The sequence below is a fragment of the Balaenoptera ricei genome, chromosome X (genome assembly GCF_028023285.1).
Source record: "Balaenoptera ricei isolate mBalRic1 chromosome X, mBalRic1.hap2, whole genome shotgun sequence".
NCBI classification, from domain to species: Eukaryota; Metazoa; Chordata; class Mammalia; order Artiodactyla; family Balaenopteridae; genus Balaenoptera; species Balaenoptera ricei.
In genome coordinates, this window is record NC_082660.1 from 133,467,030 (window position 1) to 133,477,298 (window position 10,269).

Genomic DNA, 10,269 nt, shown 5'->3' on the forward strand with positions numbered 1-10,269 from the left:
CTTTCTGGCTCCTGGTGATGCCAGAAGTGAGAAGGCACAAGGGGTGGAGGTGGGGTGCAGGGGTCAGTGGCCCCATTCAGGGGCTCAAGCATCTCAAGTCTCAAGCATCCTCGGACTTCATCTTTCTTGCCTAGACCCTCATGATTCACTTCAGAGGGGAAGGGATTGCAGAGATTTGCCTGTCAAGCTGATGCCAAACACCAGCACCATCCTCACCTGTTGCTCTAGAGCGGGCTGTGTGCATCCCAGCGCCCAGGACGGCTCCTTGGAGAGGCTTTGCTGCACCACGCTAACCTAATACACCCTCTCCATCACCCCACCCCCATCTCATCACTCTGCTTTGTCATCTTCTCAACACTGCTCACTAACTGATGATTTTCTTGGGCATTTATTTGTGAGCTCGTTTATGGAGCAAGCTCAGTAACAAAAAAGAAAACCAAACCAAAGCAAACAACGTGTCTGTCTGGATTTTTCACCATATCCCTGAAAGTTAAGATGAGTTTTGGGCACACAGTGGGCACTCAACAAATATTTGTTACCGGCCTGCGTGCAGCTGTGTGTGTCTAAGTGCCACTGAGTTCACTGGGATGTGGCTCCGTTCAGACTGTGCAAGAGAGAAGAAAAGACTGCAGGACACATTCAGGACTCCTGTGTATATGCTTCCCAGCTGTGTGGCAGGGCCAGCCTCAAGGGCATGTGGCCTGTTCAGCTCGACACGGCCCTGCACACAGAGGTGCCCCATGCTTTGTTTAATGCTTTGCTGTTACTTTCTTGAAATTCTTAATCATTTCTGAACAAGTGGCCCTGAATTTTTATTTTTCCCTGGGCCCTGCGAGTTAGGAGCCACTCCTGCCCTAGGTAAACATGCTACAGAGCAGGGAAGAGGCAAATGCAGAGCGTTCCTGAGCCTACTAGAAAGAGAAATCTGCCTTTTTGCCCAGCACCAGACTGCTGCAGAGAGAGGCGATTCTGCACTTACTGTAGCCAGCCTTGGACTCGAACTGTCTTAGATGCATGTCTTTTTCTCTACTGACACTGGAGCTCCAGGAGATGGAGGTTTGTCTGATTTACCTGTATTCCCCTGGGTTGAGTGCAGTGCCCAATGACTGGCAAATTATATTTGCTGAATGAGTGACTGAATCCAGGCACCAAAAGAGGCAGACGGTTACAGCTTCCTCATCAGATGACCCACCCAGGGCAGCTTTCTCTTAAGGGTTGAGATTAATCACACTTTGCCATCTTCCTTATAAACCTCATCCACTGGATGACTGCAAGGACCTTTGGAAACTCTGGAGCCTTCCAAGAGGCAAGGCCTTTTTACTGTGTTGTGGTTCTCTGAGTATTTCCCAAGTGCTTGTCTATGCCAGGCCCTGGACTTGGTGATGGCTGAATATACAGCAAGGCCTCGAACGCAGTCTTGGCTCTCACATGTGTTTCAAGACAGGAGAGGGGATTTCTCTCAGAAATTACTAGCGCAAGTTCGGAAGTCATGATTGTCCTGGAGTTTCCAGGAAGATGGGCCTCCATCTGACTGGGCAGTCCTGGAAGCTGCGTGTAGGTAGGAGGATCCTGCCCTTCACGTGGACTTGAACCTTGCAGCCATACATGGGTCTTACAGGCAGGGGTTCAGAGATGGGCATTCCAAGCAGAGATCCAGCCAAGGTGTTGAAATCAGAAATGCGTGGTGCTTGCTAGAGAATAAGGAGGAGTTTGTGGGAGAGAAAGCTGGAGTGGGAGGCTGAACAGGCTAATGCTGGGCCTTGAATTCCAAGCCAAGAACTTGCACTTGACCTTGTAGGCAAAGGGGAAGGTACAGAAGAGTTTTGAACAGGGACACTGCATGTCAGAACTGTTCTTCAGGAAGATCCCAGCAATCCCACAACTAGGCATATACCCAGAGAAAACCATAATTCAAAAAGAGTCATGTACCACAGTGTTCATTGCAGCACTATTTACAATAACCAGGACATGGAAGCAACCTAAGTGTCCATCGACAGATGAATGGATAAAGAAGATGTGGCACATATATACAATGGAATGTTACTCAGCCATAAAAAGAAACGAAATTGAGTTATTTGTAGTGAGGTGGATGGACCTAGAGACTGTCATACAGTGTGAAGTAAGTCAAAAAGAGAAAAACAAATACTGTATGCTAACACATATATATGGAATCTAAAGAAAAAAAAAGGTCATGAAGAACCTAGGGGCAAGACAGGAATAAAGACGCAGACCTACTAGAGAATGGACTTGAGGATATGGGGAGGGGGAAGGGTAAGCTGGGACAAAGTGAGAGAGTGGCATGGACATATATACACTACCAAATGTAAAATAGATAGCTAGTGGGAAGCAGCCAAATAGCACAGGGAGATCAGCTCGGTGCTTCGTGACCACCTAGAGGAGTGGGATAGGGAGGGTGGGAGGGAGACGCAAGAGGGAGGAGATATGGGGATATATGTATATGTATAGCTGATTCACTTTGTTATAAAGCAGAAACTAACACACCATTGTAAAGCAATTATACTCCAATAAAGATGTTAAAAAAAAAAAAAGAAGATCCCTCTGGTGCAGGCAGGCAATAGTGTTTGCAGGAAGAATAGACTGAAACCCCTTTTCTCTTAGAAAAAGGAGTTATAAGGATCTGAATGAGATCAGAGCCACATGGATGGTTAGAAGGGAGGGAGCACTGTGGGGGAGGTTTAATTGACACAATTGATGGCTCATTAGATGGAGTAGGGGAGGAGGCAAAGGAAGGAGTGTTGCTGGAGAAGACATAGGATCATCCCCAGGTGACCAGGGTGGTGAACCGAAATAGAGAAGGCAGGAGGGGGAAGAGCTTTTAGTCATGGTAGTGAGAACAGACTCTGGCATTTTGCATTTCACTTTCTAATATTCCAAGAACATTAACATTTACTGTCTAGATATGTGTGTGTGTGTGTGCGCGTGCATGTGGACACCCACGTGCGCGCACCCACTTAATCCTAGGCTGTTTGTACGCCAAATATGTCTCTCCTCAATTTGATATAAAAGCTGGATATAAACAAAAAAGCTAATATAGTAGCTGTATTGTCATCACTAAACCAAACTACCCATTGATCAGAATAGCTATGAGCAACCCCTTTGTCAGTTGTGAATAATCACATTTAATAACCAACATCCAATCACATATGCCCTGCTATAAACGTGGTTTAGCGGTAAAACCAGAGCTCCTGGTCATAAAGTTTTTGTATTTCTGCCCTAGGTTGGCCCAAACTGTACCACGTGCACAATGTGCTTTTCCTGTTAGGCCAAGTGAAAAATACAAGCCCCGAGAAGCTGTGCAAGACTCTTAGCTTGTTAAGTATCTGGGCTTGCAGCAAGATCAGGATACCTGGGACATTGGGGGAGGCAAGCTGGAGAAAGAACTGTTATAGGAAAAAATGGGGCATGAGAGGAGGGTCATATCCCAGGTACTGAGAGAGTCCTTGGGATGGGCCGCCAAGTGAGGGTCCTTGGCTTCGAGCAGGAAAGAATTCAAGAGTGAGCCATAGTAAAGTGAAAGCAGGTTTATTTAGAGAGATACACACCTCCATAGACAGAGTGTGGGCTGTCTCAGAAGGCAAGAGGCGGCCCCAGGGCATGGCATCATCTCTTTGGAAAGTGAGAGAGCCCTGAGGTATAGGGGTAGTTAGCTTTTATGGGCTGGGTAATATCATAGGGTAACAAGTGGGAGGATTATTCTGTCTTGGAGAAGGGGTGAGGATTTCCAGGAGTTGGGGCACCATTCACTTTTTGGACTTTTTGGTCAGCCTCAGAACTGTCATGGTGCCTGTGGGTGTGTCATTTAGCATACTAATGTATTGCAATGAGCATATAATGAGTCTCAAGGTCCACCAGCAGTGGAATCTTCCGCCATCTTGAGCCCAGTAGGTTCTAACTGGTTTTTGTCATATCATGTTCTTCTTAATGTTTGTCTCATTCTTTTAATGATTGTGCCCTGCCCTCTTCCTTCCTGTCTCAGAACTACCTACAGGGCTGAGCTGGGAGCTGAAGTGGTTGAAGTGGGCAAGCAGGGGACAGCCAGACTTCAGAGCAGATAGATGAACAGTGGAGACAGAGGCAGCACAGGGCAGTGATTAGGCCTCTGTACTCCACTACAGGCAAGGCTGGGTTTGAATTTCAGACCCTCCACTACATACTAGCTAAATGCCCATGAGCAAGTTACTTAAAGCCCCCCGAGTCCCATATTTCTCATGTGTAAAGTGGAAGTTATAATGCTTTCCAGTTTACATGGAATTAGTGATGATTCAATGGCATAGACCATGGAAAGCATTTAGCACAGGTTCCAGCACATGCAACAAAACTTATGTGCCATTCTTACCATTCCTATTATTAGTTAATAATGGATAAATAGCAGTGTAGGCACAACTGGTGTCCCTGAGGTCTTGAAAATCTAGGAAGTATACCTAGGAAGTATACCTAGGAAGTATCTGACCAAGGAGCAAGAGCCCAGCCCCAGATATACACTGCAGAGCAAGGCCCCTGTCCCAAGAAGGTAGAAATGGAGTGGACAAAACAGGACTCTAGACCTCAGGGAATTGGACCACTCAATGAGCACCCCAGGCTGGTGGTGCTCAGGTCCAGCATACATGGGAGAGGAGAGGCATGGCTGAGGATGGAGACTGAGAGTCACCAGCACATGGATGCTATTCAAAGCCATGGGCCTGGATGCAGTCATCCAAGGAGAAAGCAGAGGGCTTAAGCCTGAGTCCTGAGAGGGTTGTCACAGCAGCCAACAGAAAAGAGGGACATTTCTACTAGGATGGCAGGTTCAACAACATTCCAGTAAGACAAGAATTGCATGGTGTCCATTGGGTTTATCAACAGGGAGCCTGGCATGAGCTATTGCAGTGGAGCAGTGGACGACTCAAATAAGTCTGGCTGGAAAGCAGGGAGAGCTGTTGTTGCTGTCTCCCAGACCAAATGTGGGGAGGGAGACTTAGTGCAGGGATCATGTCTGCTTATACTCTGAGTTCCTTGGGCCTGGACCAAGGCCTTGGTGAGGAAAAGAAAGAGATTCAAGGAAGGAACTAACAATGATGGCAAATGGTATTGGGCAGCAGTTGAGAATGACGAAGTCTGGAAAGTGTCTTCTGTGAGGAGTGAATGTATGAGGTGAAGATGTGAGGTCAGAAAACATAGACAGCTTCTCAAGAACTGTACCATGAAGGAGGACAGTGCAACACTTAGAGGGAAGCAAATATTTGAATCATTTTGATTTTTGTGTTTTAAAGATGAATGAGATATAAGCATGTTTATAGGCTGAGAGAAAGAAGCCAATTGAGGGGAAGGGGGTGAAACTATAGAAGAGGGAGAGGACGAAGTTCTTAAGGAGGTAGTTGGGTATGGTCACATCCTAGTGTGCCAGATTGGTCTGCCAGTGGAGGATGGATACCTCTTCCTTAGAGGAGGAAGGGAGGAAAGGAGAGGAGAGGAAAGATACAGGCTCATTCATTCAACTAACATTTGTTACCTGCATGCTAAGAAAAGAGAAAAACAAATGAAAATTCCTGCCGTTGTGGGCCATACATTCCAGAGGGAGGAGACCAACCATTATATATGTAATAGGCAAATTTATAGCATGGCCCAATGGCTTGGAGAAAAATAACAAGCAGAGTGAGGTAAGTAGGATTGGGAGTGCTAGGGAGAGTGGGTTATACTTTTACATAGGATGGTAAGGGAGAGCATCACTGAGAAGGTAGCAATGCAAATGTCTGAAGGAAGAGTATTCTAGTACAAAGGAATAAACAATGAAAATTACCTAAGGTCAGAGCATACGTGGAGTGTTCCAGGAACAACAGGAAAGCCAGTGTGGCTGGAGTAGAGTGAACAAAGAGGAAATAGTAGGAGGTGAGGTCAGAGAGATAACGAAATGGGGCTGGCACATCATGGGGCATCCTATAGTCACTGGAAGAATGTTAACTTACTCTGCATGAAAATGGGAGCCATTGGGAAGGTTATGAGAAGAAGAGTGACATGATATGGCTTACTTTTTTTTTTTTAAGGACCACTGTGTTTAGACTAAAGTGATGATGACAAAGATAAAAAGAGGAGGCCATTGCAGTAATCCCAAAAAGAGATAATGGTGGCTTTGAACAGGGTGATGGCAGTGGATAGATAGTGAGAAGTGTTCAGACTCTGGATATATCTTAAAGGTAGAGCCAACAGGATTTCCTGACAGATTATATATGTGGTGTGAAAGGAAGAGAAAAGTCAAGGATGACTAGAGAAGGATGGAATTGTCATCAGCTGAAATAGGGAAGGCTATGGATAGAACAGGGTCTGTCTGTTTGTTGTTGTTTGTTTCTTTTGTTTTGTTGGAGTTTTGTTTTAGCTCATTTTGTTTCATTTTTGGTAGATAGGTCAGAAGTTTAGGTTTGGACATGTTGAATAGAGATGTCTATTTGATTTCCTAGTATAAATGCATTTATGAGCCTGGCGTTTGTGGTAGAAAAAAAGTGTGGCCTAGAGAAATAAAATTGGGAATCATCAGCATAGCGATGGCATTTAAAGCCATGGGACTGGATGAAATGACCATGGGAATAAGTGTAGCTAGAGAAAAGAAGTGAACCAAGGACTGAGCTCCAAGGTACTCTGACATTAAGAGACTGGGGAGAAGAGAAGGAGCCAGCAAAAAAGACTGAGAAATGTGACCAGTGAGGTGGGAGGACAATCAAGAGAGTGAAGGAGGGAGGAATTCAAATTTCAACTGCTGCTGGCAGGTCAAGTGGGATAAGACTAGGAATTGAGCATTGCAGTAAGCAGCATGTAAGTCATTAGTGACCTTGATAGAAGAAGTTTCTATGGTGTGTGTGTGTTTTGGGAAGGAGTGGGAAAGAGAAACCAAGATTGATTGAAATGGGTTCAAAAAAGACAAGGAACTGGAGATAAGGAGCATAGACAACACCTTGGGGAGTTTTGTTTGGAGAAAATGGGGCAGTTATTAAACAAGGAAGGAGGATCAAGAGTAGGTTATGTGGGAGAAGTGACAGCATGTGTATATGCTGAAGGGAATGCCCAAGTAAGAGTAAAACTTTATGCTTTGGGGGAGTAAGGGTGAGGATTGCCGTGATGTCACTGAGTAAGCAAGAGGGGATGAGATGTAATGGTTTGGAAGCAACACTGGAGAATGTGACAACCTTACATCAGATCCTGAGGGACACGGAGTACAGGAGAATAAGTGGCTTCGATTGGTCTCCAGAGCTGGTGCCCAATCACTGTGTATTGACCAGGTTAATGACTGAGTGTGTAAATGAGAGGCCTGTAGGGGAAGCCATGTCCTCCAGGTGGAGGAGCTAGAGTTGGATTTGGATAAAGAGGTGGAGGTAGTGTTCACCAAGAGGTGGGAGGTATTGAAGATGTAGAGGGGGTACCAGGGTGGTCAGGGGTTCAATGGAAGCTGCAGAAGCACAGAACAGTGCAGGGATGGGTGCGCTAGAGAGCACGGTGGAGGACTGGGGTGTCGAGTATGGTGGGTCTTGTTGGAGTTTCAGAGAGATGATTACCCACACCCCTATCCCCTCCCTCCAAATTCAGAGTAATTTAAAAATAAGATACAGGGGTCAGACAGATACAGGACAGATACTTCCCCACATTCACTAATAAAGGGGACAGAGGCTCCAAATTGGCTTCCAGAAATGCCACCCCATCCCTCACCCTTGCCTCAAATCAAACTTAGCTACTTTTCCCGAGGACAGGCAGCTGCAAAAGGCAGATGATCCTCCTGTGTACCTCAGAATTGCGGTACAGAAGAACCAGGGAACTGGGATTGCTGTGTTTCCTTTGTTCTGTCTTCCCAATCAGGTAAGCCACTGCTTCTCTGGGAGAAGTAAGAGAAGGAACAGAAATGTTTCTCTCATAGGGCAAGCAACAGATGTTTCCTATTATATGGGCAAAATGGAGACACTAAATAGAGGAGGAATCATTCCACTTACAATCTCCAGGTTTTATTCCTTTTAACCCCTTAAGCTTAGTGATTAAGTCTGAGATTAACCAGAGGTAGAGCTGTGACACACGTTTATAGCAGGGTTTGGAGGGGAATGGCCAGTATATCAAAAAGCCCCTGGTTACGGAGAGTCCTGTTCTCCCCTTCATGAGACCCTTCCTCCATTACCACCCCTTGCCCCCTTTGTGTATCCTTCTTTGCATAGAGAAGAGGTAACACTTCCAGCGTCTCCTCTCCTTTCCCAAAATGCTGTTCTGGGTGCTAGGGATACAGTGACAAGCCAGACAAGTCCCTGCCTTCATGAAGCTTACATTGTTATGCAAGGAAACACGCAATACACAGACAAGGAAACAAATCTGATAATTTCCAGTATGAAATGGCATGAAGCAGTTAAAATTGGTAATATAGCCAAGAATGACTATAGGATCAAAACAGTGGAGTGTCAATCTGGCAAGGGCGCAGGGAATGTCCTGGGCTTTCTGGGCAGCTTGGAAAATCAGGGCAATCAGCTCCGAAACCATTTTTGCCATTTCTAATTCCAATGCGGAATAAAGGGAGCAGGAGGAAGGTAAAATGACAAGGCTATTAATATATGAGAGGCTGCCAAGCCATTATCATTTATTTCAAGTGGTGGTAAAAGCAGATGACTCATCCTTCAGAGCTGCAGGACTTTGCAACAAACAGTCTCAACGGTTTACTGGCTTGCCTATTTTCCCAAGCCTGATGTTCAGGGGACAGGGCTTCTGAGCATGAATAACCCTGAGGAGCTGTATTTCTTCACCCCAGCTCTCAGTAAGACTTTCCCAACTGTCAAAGGTCCCAAGGAAACAAACAAATGCTTCAGCAACGATTGGGAGTAGGGTGGTTTCCTGGTGGGGATGGAGCTAGGCACTTAGATGAAAGAGTCTGTGGTTCCCTTGCCCTTCCTCAGCAGACACACTTCCTTGCCTTTTTGTAGGTTAGGGAGTCTCTTGTTGGAATTCCCAGGAGGAGCACATTTTCCCTGGTGCTCTGGACAAATGTAGCTTATTTAATGAAAGGCATTTCTCCTCCCAAACCTGTGGAAAACCGATAACAATTTCATAATGCCTGCTGGGCCCGGCTGCCAATCATTTGTAACAGTTGGGATTGTTGGGCTTGGTCAAGTGCTCTGGAAGTCTCCTTGGATGGAAGCTCCACCATTGAATCTACAACGCAAAGCAACCTGTTCTACAAAAGATTTGTTCCAACAGATCGAGAGGTGAATTCACCAAGGAAGTATGTACTTTCAATGTAAAAAGGCCTTTGTAAAGAGCAGGTGTTCTCTCTTTTCTGATGCATCACCTATAGCATCATTGGTTGGGCCTCGGTTCTAAAATTATTAGGGCTAGTGCTCTTCTATATAATAGAAAGGGCTCTGAGGTGGGCTAGATAAATTTGAAACTTCCTATTTCTATGGGCAATTTTAACAGGAAAAAATACTATGTTTTTGTCTCTAAGAGTCCAGCATGATGGGCTATAAGAGGAATCAGGATTTGGAAGGAACTATAAATGATTTGATGAAACTGGTCCTAACTTCCTCTTGAAATAGGAATATCTGTTATAGTCTCCCTCACAAGTGGGGCATTCAACTTTAGACTGAACCAGGGATGGGGAGCCCAGTACTCACAGGGCAGCCTGTGTCACTTTTAGACTAGTTCTATAGCAAAGAAGTCTTTTGATATGATAAGTAAAGAATTTCCTGAAAGAATGTAGAAGGGCCAATCAGTCTCTCCTTTCTTTTCAACCCTAAGTTGTCCAGGACAGAACATTTAAACTTGAAATTAGAGAGCCTGTCCCTACTACTGTTTTGCCCTGCCCACATAGGCAGGCATGGTTTGATCTCCCCCTCTATAGGTATCCACTCTGTGGCATTCAGTAATCATTTTCACACACGCTAAAACTAAGTAGGTGACACATTATCCTAACACTTATGATACTATTTGGACCAAAGATTAGCCAATAGTTTAGAGACATCACACTCATCTGAATGTCCCAGAGTCAACACTAAGGCTTCTGTCAATTTTTCATAGGCAAGCCCTTAGGACTTTACTCAGAGCCTGTTTACACTTAGTGTACATACAGTTCCAAATACTTTAGCTGCAAGTAATGAAAATCTTTACTTAGATTGACTCAGACAACAAAAACATTTATAAAAGGAAGTCCAGAGGTATGTGAGCTACTGGATTGCTTAATTCAGTAGCTCAACAATGTCATCGAGGACCATCTCAAAGACAACACAATGCTGTCTATGTTTGCTCTTCTCTTTC